Source organism: Cervus elaphus, chromosome 26, assembly GCF_910594005.1.
Source record: "Cervus elaphus chromosome 26, mCerEla1.1, whole genome shotgun sequence".
Classification (NCBI taxonomy): Eukaryota; Metazoa; Chordata; class Mammalia; order Artiodactyla; family Cervidae; genus Cervus; species Cervus elaphus.
In genome coordinates, this window is record NC_057840.1 from 33872830 (window position 1) to 33883497 (window position 10668).

Below are 10668 nucleotides of genomic sequence, written 5' to 3' on the forward strand. Positions count from 1 at the left end.
ACTGTAGCCCACCAGGCTCCGCTGTCCATGGGATTCTCCAGGCAAGAATACTGGAGTGGGTTGCCATTTCCTACTCCAGGGGATCTTCCCAACCCAGGAATCGAACCCGGGTCTCCTGCCTTGCAGGCAGATTTTTTACTGTCTGAGTCACTGGGACAGCAAATGTCCATCTGATTACCTTTCAGGTGGACATGTTTATTGTGAGGAGTCCTTTTTGAGGAGGACACATTGGGGGTATTTAATTCTGTCTGGGAAGGGATAAGGGCTTCATTAAGTGACATTAGAGTTGGTTAAAGTATCAGTACAACAGAGGGGAGAGAAGGCCTGGAAACATAATGCATATATAGTTCGGGGACCATTGAGCAGTGCCGGGGGTCTGGGTCATTGGTTAATGAAGAAGGGGGCTCCTGTGCTAAGGGAGGTGGGCTGGGAAAGGAGGATGCTGGCAAGTTCTGTGCTATGCCCATCACTGACTCTCCAGACAGGAAGTCCACCAAGAGATCAGTCACTCCATCCATCCATCATATTTTCAGTTGCACAAACATATGTGCTCATATCCTCACATGAAGGCACTAGAGCTTTGAAGAAAGCTACCGCCTCCCCCACACCCCACTCAGTTACCTGTGGGCTCTGGGAGCAGCATGTTCTCCCAGTGTTCCAGGAATTCACTGAGCCAATAACTGCAGTCTCCCATTGAGATCATCCTGAAATACTCTGCCAGTTCCTGGTTGTTCTCCCACTCCTCCTTGAGGCCTGTGGCTCCAGGATCGAGGACTGTCCAGGTTATGCTCATGGTGTCAAGGAGGAGGGCTGTCTGTCCATTGAGGCTGAAGAGCAAGGACCCACCAGAGCATTGCTCGGCTTCACGCTGACAACACAGCCTGACCTGCAGGGAGGGAAGACCTGAGCCCTGCCCCCCCCCACAGTGAATCTTTCTGGACTGTCCACAGTCCATCCTCCTCAGTCACTCAAGTGTGTCTGCACATCTAGGGGCCCGTGATCTTCCGACCATGACCTCCCCCTCTTACCCATCAGGTCCACCGGGTCTCTAAGGCTGGATCACATTCAGTCTTTTCACAGGAAGGACCTGCATGCACTCCGCCCCTACTCTCTTGCTGTCTCCAGCTCCCCACCCCTCCCATACTTACCCCTCATCTCCTTTTTGTCCAGTTTGATGACAGGCAGGACCATCCTGAGCTCTCTTCCTGCTTCTCCCAGCATTTGGCTCAGTTCAGTCCACGCTTTGGTGTCGTTTACCTCCTCCCCCAGGAAACCCAAAGGTCTGACCTTGTTGCTGTCACTGTCATACTGGAGGAAAGGCTTTGTGTCCACGGAGCCCTGGACTTGACACCAGGGCTGGCCAGGTCTGGACTGAGATTTGACAGTGAGGTCGAGGCACAGAGAGTGGGCATCTGTGAGAGAAAACCACAGGTGCGTCTGGGAGATTCCCCTCCAGGGCCTGGTTGCAGAGGGAGGGGTCTCTATCCCAGACCCCCTTCTCTGCTGCATCCTCAGTCCTGCCTCATCTTCAACTGTCTGAGCTTTAATCTCTTGGATGCCACTGTGGATCCTTTGGGTCTAATACTGTTAGCAGGAAGATTTATCTGAGACGTTTTTTACCATCATGTACCAACTTCTGAGGCAGCAAAAACAGAAGACAGTGTCTGTGTTCTAGTGGCTTAAAAATCCATCTGAACAAACAGGACTTTCAACAGGAATGGAAAAAAAGACCACAGAACACAAGCTATGTTCATAATGGGCCCCTAATCATCAGGAAGGTTTTTACTGCAGAAGGAGGTGGGGTTGGCAGAAGAGGAAAAAGTGCTCCAGGAGCACAGGCCCAGGCACCCTGTCTTGGGCTGGAGTCCCTGCACACTGGGTGTCACCTCCTGGGCAGCCCGTCCAGCTAAACCACACCTGACCATCCTAAGAGCTGGAAGACAGGCCCCCACCAGGGTGGAGCCCCTTTCTTTCCCCTCCTCCCCTGCTCCACTCCCCCTGCCAGAGCCCCAGATCCCAGGACACTCACTGCCCAGAGTCTTCCTGGGTTCTATCAGCTGCAGTATCAGCAAAAGATGGCCTGCGGTGTGAGCTAGAGACATTCTTTCAAGCAGTTTTAGAAGAGTAAGGGGCAAATCATAGCCTGGAGCGTGTCTACACCTCCGCCTCCGCCCACCACCCAAAGTCTTCAGTCAGAGACTGAGGAAGTCCTGTTGAAAAACAATGCAAAGGACAATTATACCGAGGAAGTATCTTGCAAGTATCCAAACGTAATTCCTCATTAAAAACAGCAACAACAACCACAGAAAAACAGCGGTGACATTAAAAGCAAAATTCACTTTAAATACCCCACCCTCAAAGACCCCTTAACTTTTGTGAACAAAATGCTCTGGGTCATGTTGGCTTCTCCCCTCCTTCCGACAACAGCTCCCCCCACCCCCCCCCCGCCTCCCAGTTGCCTCTTTTGCTTCTTTTTCCATCTTCTGCTCAGTCATCCTTCATTTTTTCCCTTACTTCCTTCTCCATCCTAACCTGGCGGACTTTGTCTTCAGTGATCAAGATCCACTCTCACCCAATGCACCCCAGTGTTAATCCGACTGGCCGCAGGCGACTACACGTGGTCTACAATGGAAGGCGTGTGTACAAGAGTCGTGTTGGAGCCAAGACTCCAGAGAGGCCTGACAGTAACTAAAATAGCTTTTGAAGGAGTCTTTTGGCCCTAGAAAAGAAAACAACAGTCTCAAAGGCCCTTGCTGAATCATCTAACTTCGGAGAAAACAAAACAGAACTTCAGTTCCCCCCTGATGCTCCAGGCTGGTTGCATCTATCTGGGATTTATCACCCCCTGTCCAGAAACCTTCCACCCCCTACACCTGCCCAGAAGACTTATCACCCCCTGCCCAACCACAAATGCAATCTCAACTAAAGAATACTCAAAATATCCCGCCTGATTAACGTTTCCCTTATCGCTTCCACAAGCCTCCCTATAAATATGGAGCCTCTCTGATCCCTCTTGGCGCTCAGCCTGGTAGTTAGGCCGACTGTCGCCCCTCCTTGCCTGCATAAATGTAACCTACTTCTGTTGAGGTCGTCTTTCCTTTTCTGCCTTGGCCTGAACTAGACCTTATAGCTTCTTGGCATGCTGCCAACTCGACAGCTGCACTGCATACTTTAAGACTGTTCTTTTTATTCTCTGCTTCCACAACAAATGTAGCCGAATCATCAGTTCTATTTAATCCCATAAGGAACAAAAAGGGTGAAATGTCCCGAGTTCCCACCTTGAAGAAAAAAAAAGGTGAAGAATTTATGTTTTCCACAATAACAAGATACAGACTTAAGTATTAGTATTAGGAAATAAAATGACTAAAAGAGACACTCACATAATATTTTCTTCTGTTGAAAATACACTGAAGTTGTTTCTCTGAACACAGAAAGAATCCCTGTGTTCTGTAATAGAAGATGGTATTTTTCTTGCATTATCATCATTTGCAACAATGAGATTGCCACACAGAGGAGTCCGATTTTTCACAAACTAGAAGAAAACAGAAAGTGTCCCATGTGTGGAGGTCTCTTGTTCAAGTAGTTGAACATTTCATTGCAGGGATTCCATCACTTAGCACCAAGAGAAAAAGGTAAAATAGATTGGAAAAAGAAAAAGAGACTGAGGAGTCTGTTCACCAGATGTGACAAAAGACGTGAGACAACGCAGCTACTGCGTCATCATAACAGGAAGGGAGGCTCAGAACTCCTGGCTCTAAAGTGAACGGAAGGAAAACAAAGGCGGCCAAGCCACGACTGAGTCACAGCCAGCAGAGGCCCTGTTAGGGGCATTCTGGGAACACAGTCTGAGGCAGAAAAGAAAGAGGCCTTGGTCAAGGGGGCTGAGGAATCCTGTCACTTTCCTGGGGCTGCCCCTCCCCAGCCCCTCCAGCCCCGCCCTCACTGAGGGGCTCCTATGTCCTCCACCCCCACCCCAGGCCCAGCAGCTTCTTGTCCCCTCCTCCTTCCTTCCTGCATCACAGAGTCACCCCAGGCCCTGACACCCCCTGCTCAGGCTCAGGACTGGAGCCAGTGAGCAATCAATCTGCTCCCTTCACTCAGGTCCGGATTCTCCCCGAGGGGGGCCTAAAGGACCAGGGAGCAGGTCCCCGGAGGAGGGGCCTTGCCTCCTGACAGCCCTGGGGGGCTGCAGGCAAACCTCCTCCCTTCCCTCCTCTCCAGCCTCTGAGCAGCACACACAGCTCTCAGGACCAGGGTCCCTGCCCCCCATCTCTTCCTGGTCCCGCCCAGCTGGGCGCCTCCACCCCAGCTCAGGCCCACCATCCCCAGGACCTCTGCTCAAGGCAGGGCCGCTCAGTGATGGAGGCTCTGGGCCCCCAGGAGGCTGGTGACGAGCAGGCCACAGGCTGAGTCAGAACTGCTGCTGCCCCAGGAGCACAGGCCTGGCCTCGCCCCTTCCCACAGTCTCTGCTGTGGGGCTCCTGCCTTGCCTGCGTGGCCCAAGCCACTTCCTGTGAGGACAGGCCTTTGGAGTTGGGTCTCAAAGGCCTTCCCGCCCCTTCCTCCTGGGCTGAGAGCCCGGCCCCTCTCATCTTGGCCCCTGGTGGGTCCCCTCCCCACTGACACGTCATGTGGAGCCCCCACGCTGCTCTCAGCCCCGGGAGTCCTGCCCTCGCCCTGAGCGCCTGCTGTTCTCACACCACCCACCCTGGGCCCTGCCAGCCAGCGGTCTGTGCTCAGTCAGGGGACGTGGCTAAACCCTTTCAGCATCAATAGGCCCTCAGCCTAGGGAGGGCCCTCCCTTTTCACAATGTCTGCTGACAGTGGGGACCTCTCAGATCTCAGGGCTGAGCTCGTCTGAGTTCTGCTCTCAGGTGACATGGGGTCTTATCCCCCTGCTCATTTCCAGGATGAGGAGGTTCAGTGAGGGGCAGGGGTCGCCTGGGATTCACCTTCCCCCTCCTCACACCAGGCCCTGTGCCCCTGCCTTCCCTCTGAATTCTGCCCTCAGTACCTGTTCTTTTAAATGATCCAGGCTAGGATGATAAGTAGTTGGTGATGAACAGGGAGGCCTGGCATGCTGCGACTCATGGAGTCGCAGAGTCGGACACGACTGAGTGACTGAACTGACTGAACTGAGGATGATAATGCCGAAACTGGCTGGAACCCCAGCAGCGATCCCTGTGGTGAGATCGATGGCTGTGGCCCTGGGCTGCACCGTAGGGGAAAATGTCGTCGGTGATGCTGCAAGGAGAGTAAGAGTGACGCCCTTGTCCAGATCCCAAACTCGGCAGATGCCTCCTCGCCCCCCTGACTCAGGTACCCCTACTGTGCAGTGTACACCCATCACATGGAGGTCTCTGTGAGAGATCCTCAGGTGAGATGGGGGGAAGGGAGGAGCCCAGTCCTCAGGGGGCTCTGACAGCTAATGGGGAGCAAGGCTTCCAACACAGCCACTCAGTCCTGCTGTGACATCAGAGACGGTGACATGAGGATGGAGTCCTCAGGAGCTGAGAGCAGAGGTGGTATTGACAGATTTCCAGAAGTAAGATTGGTGATATTGAGAAGAAGATTCTGGAAAGAGGGTACAGTGAGAAATAAATCCCAGAAATCAAAAAGATGTCTACAGGTTTGGGATCCCTGCACTGGGAAAATCCCTGGAGAAGGAAAGGGAAACCCACTTCAGTATTCTTGCCTGGAAAATTCCATTGACAGAGGAGCTGGCAGGGTACAGTCCATGAGGACAGAAAGAGTTGGACACACACAGAGTGTGCACACACAGACACACCATATGCCATACATAGGTCATTGATGGTTATCCATTTTAAGTAGAGCAGTGTGTACATGACCTTCCCAAACTCCCTAACTATCCCTTTCCACATCCTTTCCCCCCAGCAACTGTAAGTACATTCTTTAAATATGGGATTCTGTTTCTGAGAATGCAAAACACCCTTATTTCTGATAAAAAGAAAGTTTTACGGGTCTGGATAGAAGATCCAACCAGCAACAATATTTTCTGAACCCAAAGCCTAGTCAAGATCAAAGCCCTAACTCTCTTGATTGCTATGAAGGCTGAGAGAGGTGAAAAAGCTGCAGAAGAAAAATTTGAAGATAGCAGGGGGGTGGTTCATGAAGTTTAAGGAAAGAAGTCATCTCCATAAAACAAAGTGCAGAATGTAATACAAGACCTGACACAGAAGCTGCCACAAGTTATCCAAGAGATATAGCTGAGATAATCTATGAAGGTGACCTACTAAGTTAGACATTTGCAGTGTAGACAAAAGAGCCATCTATTGGAAGAAGATGCCCACCAGGACTTTGATACCTGGAGAGGAGTAGTCAATGCCTGGCTTCAAAGATTCCAAGAACAGGCTGATTCTCTTGACAAGGACTAATGCAGCAGATTACTGGAAGTCAATGGTCACTTATCACTTGGAAAATTGTAAGGCCCTTTAGAATTAGGCAGATTCTGTTCTGCCTGTGCTCCCTAAATGAAACAATGATGCCTGGATGGCAGCCTATCTGTTTACGACACTGGTGGCCAAATATTTCAAGTCCACGATGGAGGTCTACTGCTCAGAAAGATTCCTTTCAAGATATTACTGCTGATTGACAAAGCATCCAAGAATCTGATGGAGAAGTACAATGAGATCCATGTTATTTTCATGGATGCCAACACAACATCGGTTCTGGAGCACATGGATCAAGGAGTAATTATGATGTTCAAGTCATAATATTTAGGAAATACATTTTAAGGTTATAACTACATAGATAGTTATTCCTCTGTTGGATTGGATGAAGTCAACTGAAAACTTTCCAGACTGAATTCATTATTTCAAAAAAGGATATAGTCTTTTTATAAAAAATTTTATATTTAGTTCTTTGGCTTCCCAGGTCTTAGTTGAGGCACGCAGGATCTTTGTTGGGTCATGCACGATACTTCATCGCAGCACACAGACACAATAGTTGTGTTGCCTGGACTCAGTAGTTGAGACATGTGGGCTTAATTGCTCAACAACATGTGGGATCTTATTTCCCTGAAGAGGGACCAAGCCAACATTCTTTGCATTGCAAGGTGTATTCTTCATCCCTGGAGCAACAGGGAAAGCCCTTTACAGTGGATTCATGATTCTAGATTCCACTGAAAACAGTGAATCAAGGGAATAGATTGAAATATCAACATTAATGCAGGTTTGGGAGAAGTAGATTCCTACTTTCACAGATGACTTTGAGGGGTTCAAGAATTCACTGGAGGAAGTAACTGCAGATGTAGTGGAAATAAGAAGGGAACTAGAGTTAGATGTAGAGCCAGAAGATGTGGCTGAATTGCTGCAATTACATTATAAAGCTGAAGTGAATGAGAGTTCATTCTCATGCATGAGCAAAGAAAGTGGTTTTCTGAGACAAAAGCTACTCTTGGTGAAGAAGCTATGAAGACTGTTGAAATGACAACAAAGGATTTAGAACATAACATAAACTTGGTTGAAAAAAGCAGCAGCAGACTGCAGAGGATTAACTCCAGTTTTGAAAGATCTTCTACTGTGGGTAAAAACGCTGTTAAAGAGCACTGCATGCTCCAGAGAAATCTGTCAAAGGAAGAGTCAGACGATGTGACAAATTTCACTGTTGTCTTCTTTTCAGAAATTGCCCTGCCCACCCCAACCTTCAGCAACCACCACCCCAATCAGTCAGCAGATCTAGACACTGAGACAAGACCCTCCACCGGTAAAAACATTTTAACTCATGAAGCCACAGATGATGGTCAAACGACTGTATTTTAGAAACACAGCATTGTTAATTTAACTCTGTATATTATTTATTTAGTCATAAAGCTATTGCGCACTTAACAGATTTCAGACAGTGTCAACAAAACTACATACAAAATGGGAAATGAAAAGTTTGTGTGGTTCATTTTATTATGACATTCAGTTTATTGCCCTGGTCTGGAACCCAGGCTGGAATATCTCTGAGGTTTTGCTGTATCTTCATGACTTTTGGTCAACATTTTCCATTTGGAACTAACATTGTGTTGACTGTGTAGTAGGATGAGCGAATGATCTACTCTTGAGATACAGTGAAATAATACATCTCAGGACATTATTCAATTTTACTCCTACAAACAATTTGAGAAAATTCCTGTTATTGCATTTCTGGTACCCCTCGATCCTGATTTATTAAAAAGGCTGTCATTTATATCAATATGTGAGGATATCCCAGCAGTTTTTTTGACAGGTTGATTATCCTGGATATGTTCAATCTTTTCACAGGTTTATGCTTCTGTGAAGACCTATATGACCCTCTAGAACTAACACCATAAAAGATGTCCTTTTCATCATAGGGGATTGGAATGAAAAAGTGGCAAGTCAAGAGATTCCTGGAGGAACAGGCAAGTTTGGCCTAGGAGTATAAAATGGAGGAAAGAAAAGGTTATTTGAATTTTGCCAAGAGAACACGCTAGTCCTAGGAAAAACACTCTTCCAATAAAACGAGAGATGACTCTACACATGGACATCAGCAGGTGGTCAATACTGAAGTCAGACAGGTAATATTCCTTGTAGCCAAAGGTGGAGAACCTCTATACAGTTAGCAAAAGCAAGACCGGGAGCTGACTGTGGCTCAGATCATGAGCTCATTATGGTAAAATTCAGACTTAAATTGAAGAAAGTAGGAAAAACCACTAGGCCCTTCAGCTATGACCTGAATCTAATCTCTTCTATCACACAGTGGAAGTGACAAATAGCTTCAAGGGATTATATCTGGTACAAAGAGTGCCTGAAGAACTATGGATGCAGGTTCATGACATTGTACAGAAAGTGCTGACCAAAATCATCCCCAAGAGAAAGAAATGCAAGAAGGCACAATGGTTGTCCGAGGAGGCCTTACAGATAGCTGAGAAAAGAAGAGACGTGAAAGGAAAAGGAGAAAAGGAAAGATCTATCCGTCTGAATGCAGAATGCCAAAGAATGGCAAGGAGAGATAAGAAAGGCTTCCTAGATGAGCAGTGCAAATAGAGGGAAACAATAGAAAGGGAAAGATGAGAGGTCTCTTCAAGAAAATTCGAGACACCAAGGGAACATTTCATGCAAAGATGGACACAATAAAGGGCAGAAACAGCAAGAACTTAACAGAGCAGAAGAGATGAAAAAGGGGTGGCAAAAATAGAAGAAGTGCACAAAAAAGATCTTAATGACCTGGATAAGCACAGTGATGTGGTCACTCATCTAGAGCCAGATATCTTGGAGTGTGAAGTCAAGTGGGCCTTAGGAAGAATTACTAAGAACAAAGCTAGTGGAGGTGATGGAATTCCAGGTGAGTGACTTAAAATCCTAAAGGTGAGGCTGTTAGAATGCTGCACTGAATATGCACTCAATATTTGGAAAAGTCAGCAGTGGTCACAGGACTGGAAACGGTCAGTTTTCATCCCAACATAAAGAACGTTCAAACTACCATAGCAGTGTACACATTTCACAGCAAGGTCATGCTCAAAATCCTTCAAACTAGGCTTCAGTGGTATGTGGAGCAAGAATTCCCAGATGTAGAAGCTGGATTTAAAAAGGCAGAGGAAGCAGAGATCAAATTGGCACACCCACTGGATCACAGAAAAGGTAAGGCAATTCCACAAAACATCTACTTCTGCTTCATTGACTATGTTAGAGCCTTTGACTGTGTGGATCACAACAAACCTGTGGAAAATTCTTAAAGAGATGGGAATACTGGACCACTTTACCTGTCTCCTGAGAAACCTGTATGCAGAACAAGAAGTAATACTCAGAACAAGACATGGAACAATGCACTGGCTCAAAAATGTGAGGAGTACATTAAGGCTATATGTTGTCACTCTGCTTATTCAAATTCTATGCAGAGTACATTGTGTGAAATGCTGGGCTGGATGAATCCCAAGCTGGAATCAAGATTGTCTGGAGAAATAACAACCACCTCAGATGTGCAGATGATAGTACCTGAATGGCAGAAAATGAAGAGGAACTAAAAAGCCTCTCAGGGAAGGTGAAGGAACAGAGTGAAAATGCTGACTTAAAACTCAATTTCGAAAAACTAAGATTTTGGCATCCAGGACATCACTTCATGTCAATAATATGGGAAATAGTGGAAACAGAGGCAGATTTTATTATCTTGGCCTCCCAAATCACTGTGGAAGGTGACTGCAGCCATTCAATGAAAATTAATTTTAATTAAGAAATGGAAAGATGCTTGCTCCTTGGAAGAAAAGCTAAAGGAAAAAATAATCTCACAGTAGCCCCTACATGTCTGAGTGAGGGGAAGAATCACACATCTTTCACTTTACATCCAAGGGTAGAAATAGTTAAGCTTTTGAAAAAGACATGTCAAAAGCCAAGACAGGCCAGAAGCCAGCCTTTTAGCATCAAACAGTTGGTCAAGTTGTGAATGCAAAGGAAAAGTACTAAAAGGAATCAAAAGTGCTCCTCCAGTGAACACATGCATGATAAGAAAGCAAAACTGACCATCAAGGTCAAGTGGTAAAATTGGTTTTAGAAGAAAAAAGAAAGATGCTGAGTAGGATGTACAATGCAAAGACATCATTTTGCCAATAAAGGTCTGTCCAGTCAAAGCTATGGATTTTCAAGTAGTCATGCACTTATGTGAGAGTTGGATGATAAAGAAGGCTGAGTGCTGAAGAACTGATGCTTT

The 10668-nt window shown here is 46.8% G+C and overlaps 1 protein-coding gene and 1 long non-coding RNA gene across 3 annotated transcripts in view; both read right to left on the bottom strand.

Moving 5' to 3' along the window:
- LOC122684460 (UL16-binding protein 1-like) overlaps positions 1–10668 on the bottom strand; it is a 260152-nt gene that overhangs the window by 175605 nt on the left and 73879 nt on the right. The gene's annotated exons all lie outside the window — the stretch shown is intronic.
- LOC122684492 lies at positions 748–2616 on the bottom strand. The gene is made up of 4 exons (XR_006338057.1): positions 2533–2616; positions 2030–2210; positions 1149–1412; positions 748–886 (listed from the first exon to the last, which is right to left on the bottom strand). It is a non-coding gene; the product is annotated as an uncharacterized LOC122684492 (long non-coding RNA).